Genomic DNA, 6,000 nt, shown 5'->3' on the forward strand with positions numbered 1-6,000 from the left:
GTGATTAATCCACCCCCTCTTTTTCTATCATCAGTGAAATTCATTAACATGGCATGTTCCTTCCTTTGAGAGATTAGCAATTAAAACTGTTCCACCTTTCCTCATCAGCACGCACCTGAGAAATTAAAATAGGTGCCTGTTCTTAGTTGTTCCTGCTTGTGTTAGCTGTTTGTATGATGACCTTCATCCAGTTTCATTTTCATGCATTTGCATTCATCTGAAGAGTCATTTCAAATCATTTTTCTAAGGTTTTCAGAGACACTAGATCCTAAACTTTAGTAAAGTCATCATCAAATAAATTAAAACAAATACACTCCTACTAATGTATTCATATTCAGAACCTACAATGGGCACTCATTTCTTAAGCAAGGGTGTGAGTTTAAAATAAGAAAAAGCTGAATAGTAGATCAGTGCTTTCTGCTTAAGGCACTTAATAAACCAGGTGAAAAAAAAAATAGAAAAAAAAAAAAAAGAATCCATTAACCTCTCCACCTTCTCTTATTGGGCATTCTCTTGTTATTATTAATAAATTCTTTTCCCCCAATGGCCAGTTGCTCACCATGGCTGCTGCTTGTAGTAATGTTGCTGTTTGTCACATTGATCTGAAAAATGATACTTAAAAATGGGAAACCTTTCTTACTTGCATCAATGATTCACTGTTTCACAAGACCTTTGGACTACCTGTGAGAATGTTCCCATTTCAAATTAATCTTCCTAAAATTAAAACTCCATGATTTTCCCCCATGGATGGTGAATTCAGGGAAGTAGTTATGAGGCATATATTTGATGATAGAGCATCATAAGACATCCTCCAAAGATACAGGACCATTCCTATTTCTTAGTGGGCTCTTAACTTGGACACCAACTGCCTGTTTGCCATCTCCACTTGGAGATCTCCAGGTTAAATTGGCCTAAATGCATCCTCACACGAAGGCATGATCATCTCATCCTAGGCAATTGTATAAAAATACAGTGTTCCCTGTCTGGGGATGGCATCACTCTACCCAACAGTAAAACCAGACACCTGGATATTTCTCTCATCTCTTCATCAGGAAAATACCCTGATGCTGGGAAAGACTGAAAGCAGGAGGAGAAGGAGATAGTAGAGGACAAGATGGTTGGATAACATCACCAATTTGAAGGACATGAGTTTGAGCAAGCTCTAGGAATTGGTGAAGTATAGGGAAGCCTGGCATGCTGCAGTCCATGGGATCACAAAGAGCTGGACAGGACTGAGCAATGAACTTGAACGGAACTCTTCATCAGGAGGAATCCCAGTCTTTCAGGTCTCAGTTTAATGCTTTAGAATCTCTATCAACTCCCAAGCTAGGTCTGTCTTTTCACTTTCTTACATTATGTAGTGACAATAGTGTTAGTCTCTCAGTCATGTCCTACTCTTTGAGACCCCGTAGACTATAACCAGTCAGACTCCTCTGTCCATGGAATTCTCCAGGCAAGAATATTGGAATGGATTGCCATTCCCTTTTCCAGGGGATCTTCCTGACCCAGTGATTGGACCTGGATCTCCTGTACTTCAGGAGGATTCTTTACCATCTGATCAACCAGGGAAGCCCACTTTCTTACATTATCCTGTACTTTTTAGGCATATTACTTGCTATTTAAGTGAACAGTTGTTTGTGTGTCTTCTCTCCTGTGTTAGAATGTAAGCAGGACAAAAGGAAGGACTGAAACAAATCTGTTCACAATTATATTCCTGGATCCCTTTCTTAGCTCTGAGAAGAGGCACTCAGGAAGTGATTGGAATATGAATGCCAAACATGGTTATGACTGTAAGTGATGTATTAGTATCAGAAAGATTCATCAATTTAACCACCCCTGCCCTGCCAGCCTTGCAACACACAAATCCATTGACACTGCTGTATTATACCAGTACTGTTGACAGGACCTTTCTTCATGTTTAAATGACTTTTGGAGAATACAGGATGCTTGTTCCCATCTTATCTGCTTTATTGTATATCTCCTGTAACCTTCTAGAGGGAAGCAACTAAACAAACTCATCTGGGGTCATGATAAACAGTGTGACCAAGATTTCCAGAGCTCTCTGTGATCTGTCTTTTTTGTTTTCCTAGAAACACAGACGAATGACCTGTGCAGTGAGTTGGATGCTGACTGTACTCTGGACAGTGGGATGTGGTGGGCATTATGTTAGCACTTCTGGGTGGCATATACAAAGCTCCTTATCCTCCAGGGGTAGGCTTGGAGCTGCATGTTGAATACGGAAATGCCACAGATAGAAGGAGCCTGGATCATTGAGTCACACTTAGAAGAGAACCAGCAAACTCTGATTGGACTGTGATATGAAGGAGAGAAACATTTATTGTGTTAAGCCACTTAGATTTGAGAATTGGTACAGCAATTAAACTATGAGGACTAATATTAAAAAAAAAAAAATGGTACTCTGGAAGGCTATAACAACAAAGCTGTAATGTCTGACATTGACTTAGAGTCAGGTGGCAAGAAAGATGGTGACATATGTGGAAATATTTAGTAAAATTGTTATCTGAATATCTTTTTTGAGGTGGATTGTGAGTCTCATGTTTTGGCAACCCTAGCAAAAGTAGTTGGAAAAAAATCAAAGTGTTAATGTGGGTTTGCAACAGTTGGCTGTGTTGGCACACTATTAAAAGAAAGAGAAGAACTTGGAAGAAAACTGGCTAGTTTGTAAGCAGAGAGTCCAGAAACTTGAGTCTGTGAAGGGTTGGAAATTCCAACTGCTTCTGGAACACAAACTGTAGAAAATGAGATATTGGGGAGGGGGGGAAGCCTTTAAGCTTCAAAGCCGTATTATGACTCAGCCTCATGAACATGATCAGATTTAGAAAGTGTTTTTGCCACTATTAAGCTGATATAGGCAAGGGCATGAGAAAAAAAAGTACATTTGCAAATCTGGTGTACAAAAATGCTTAGGGTGTGGTTACAGCCATATGGAACAATTTGGAAGCAAATACATCAGAAACTTTCTAAGGTTTTGAGGAAATTATACAGTCAAAAAACTGCAAAACTAGTCTAAAAAGACTGGGCAGATAGAAAGTGGGATCCAGAGCCTCTGTAGAGCCTCTGAAATAATACCCCCCACCTCTAACACCCACAGTCAGGAAGAGAACATAATGTAGAGAGGAAGAACTCCCAGGGAGGGAAGATTCAGGGGAGGGATCCCTGAGAAAAACAGACTTTGAAAATCCTCCCAGAGAGAAGCACCATATTCTGACCAGGGGCCCCCAAAGCAGACAGAGGTGTGTGACAAAGCTTGCCCTGTAGAGTCCAGGTGTCCTTGTGGGTCAGGGACTGGTGTATGTCCTTCCTTTCCCCAAGGGCAGTGTTTACTGCCATCATTCAATGCTGGTATATCCAGCGGGAGGAGAGCATCCCTGGGGTCTCTGGTTTCTACATTGCAGCACCAAAAGCAGGCACATAAGGCCTGATGCAGTGAAATTGCTAGGAAGTCTGCAACCCACTCCAGCATTCTTGCCTGGAGGATCTCATGAATAGAGGAACCTGGTAGGCTACAGTCCATAGCTGCAAAGAGTCAGATAAAACCAAACAACTGAGCCCACATAGATGCTGCGCCTTTGTACTAGATGCAATGACTGAAAGACCTTTGGGCAGCCTCTTCATGGAGGACCCAAGAGTATCCCACAAACGGGGAGAACGTTCTGAGTCCTGGAGGGTCTGCCCAGGTAGACTGAAGTCCACTCTGAATTTTGTACTCTGAGGAGGCCTACAGCTAAACATATCCCAGACTCCTCTGTTAGCTCTGCTGTGTGGCAACTGCCAGTTACCCTCCAGGTGCACAAGACAACACATCCCGAATCATTCCTTTCTCCCTTAGGTGTCACCGCTTGGAGGCCACATTTTTGAAGGTGGCACAAAGATGGAAGGAGCCTGTGTCCCTGAATCATTTCTTGGAGTGTTCCATGGAGCATGTGAGAAAGGAACTTGTTTCAAGCCAGAGATTCAGAACCTTCTATTTCAAAAATTACCCTAAGTGTGTGGGTCAATGGATCCCTTGCTCCATCTTCCACGGCTTTGGTCACAGGACTAGACAGACAGGGGATGCCAATCTCACTCCCGAAGGAGGGCTGCCGTTTGCTCACACACTTGCCAAGAACCAGACAGTGTTGACATCTTTGCTCAATTGCCTTCTCTTTGTTTACTCATCAGCCTCACCCTCCAATCCAGCTGAGACAGTCTTTTTCACGGACAGGCTCTGGTTTCCAGCCCCACTCTCCACCCCCAGGGGGGCTCTGTGCAGCCCGGGTGCAGGTGGCAAGGGGCCAGACGCCCAGGGTGGGGCGCGGGGGACAGAGGTCCAACTTCTGTGTCAAGTCACTGCTGGCAGCCCTCACAGCTCTCTATCCCCACATTCTCTTTGCTGGGATTTTCCCCTGTAGGACACACCTGCATGACAGGCTGAGAGCAAAACTGGCTTATATGTGCTAAGAACCCATGTCCACAGGCTCGGAGCATCGGGAAAAGCACTCTCCCTACTCAGGGCAGGGCAGGCATCCAGCGGGGACTATGTGACTCACTCTAGGTGTCCAGACCCAGGCATTTGAAACCCTGGGCATTGTGCTCAGCCTCTTGAACTCTGTCTCCTCAGCTGTGAAATGCAGTGCAACACTCGCTCTCAAGTGGTGGAAGGGGAAAATCACTCAGCACACTTTATGGAGTGACTGCCAGGTCCAGAGCAGGAGGAGAAATATCTACCTTCCTTACCTCCTCCCACGAGGCTGTCTAGGTCACCCTATCTTTACCTCGGACAATAGTTTCTAGCCAGTGTTTTCTGCATCTGCTTTTACCTCCTTTCAATCTGTTTCTGCAGTGTAGTCAGTGACCTTTAAAAACTGGAACTTGATCCTGTCTGAACCCTTTTTCATCTACCTGTTGCCTTTAGAATATAATGATATCTAGAGTATGTTTGAGGCAGGAGGTAGATGGCCCATACCCACTTCCCTGCCAAGAGGGAGAGCAATTTGAGTTCATTCTCTGTGAACAGACGCTCCAAAATATTAATAGTAGGACAATTAAGAGGAGACTGGGCCCTGCCCAGATAAAAGATAAAAGACCAAGTTTTTCTTATTCTCAAAGTCAAGGAGACTTTCCCAACTAGAAAGCTCCTTAGAGGTCAAGAGGGAGAGATGTCAACTTACAATAGGCCTCTTTGCTGGGATCCATTTTGGCTGAGAGATGAGCACACACATGTGAGAGGATCCTGAGATAAACCAAACATGGATTCAGAATCAGGAAAATCAAATTGACTGACCAAAGGAAACCCAGAAGATATGCCCCATATGTTTCAAACTACCATGAGGATACCTATGTGTCTGTATACACTTATTGTTCTCTTTGTCCTAATAAACACTTTACTTCTTTCACTATTTCCCATCTCTGTGGAAATTCTTTCCTCAAAGGTGAAGGGCCAGGGCCTTGCCACTGACTACTGGTTTAGTGGCAAGGATTTGGTGCCTTCACCTCACAACCTGACCTCAATCTCTGGTGGGAAACTGAAGCCTTGTTTCAAGCTGCTGCAGGCTGAGGCCACCCAAGATCATGTTCTACAGCGTGGTGTGATTCGGTCCTAAGATTTATTTATTTCCCTGATAATGTTTCTTTTACTTCACTCTTCTTATTCATGCCTGAAGGTCACTCCCGGTTTCTGGAAATCTGCAGATTTCCTGCTTCAAGGCAATTGTGGAGACCTGGAATGTCCCGTGCACCCATAATTTTCTGTTTAAAGTCCATGCTTCAAATTGATGTGTCAACTTTTCCTGTAACCTGTCTCAGCACATTTTCCTAAGCCCCTACCCAAACTAAACGAGCCCTTGTGCTTTTAATATAGCCTGCCACCCCCTCTTCTCCCTCTGCATCAAGCACCACACTTGTCAATTCAGTTCAATTCCTCAGTTGTGTCCAACTCTTTGCAACCCCAGGTACTGCAGCACACCAGGCTTCCCTGTCCCATCACCAACACCTGAAGTT

General features: G+C 44.0%; 1 pseudogene; it reads left to right on the forward strand.

Annotated features, from left to right (window-relative positions):
• LOC122438043 overlaps positions 1 to 3,133 on the forward strand; it is a 60,489-nt pseudogene extending 57,356 nt beyond the window's left edge.
• Positions 3,134 to 6,000: the final 2,867 nt, after the last annotated feature.

Source organism: Cervus canadensis, chromosome 3, assembly GCF_019320065.1.
Source record: "Cervus canadensis isolate Bull #8, Minnesota chromosome 3, ASM1932006v1, whole genome shotgun sequence".
In the NCBI taxonomy this organism is placed as follows: Eukaryota; Metazoa; Chordata; class Mammalia; order Artiodactyla; family Cervidae; genus Cervus; species Cervus canadensis.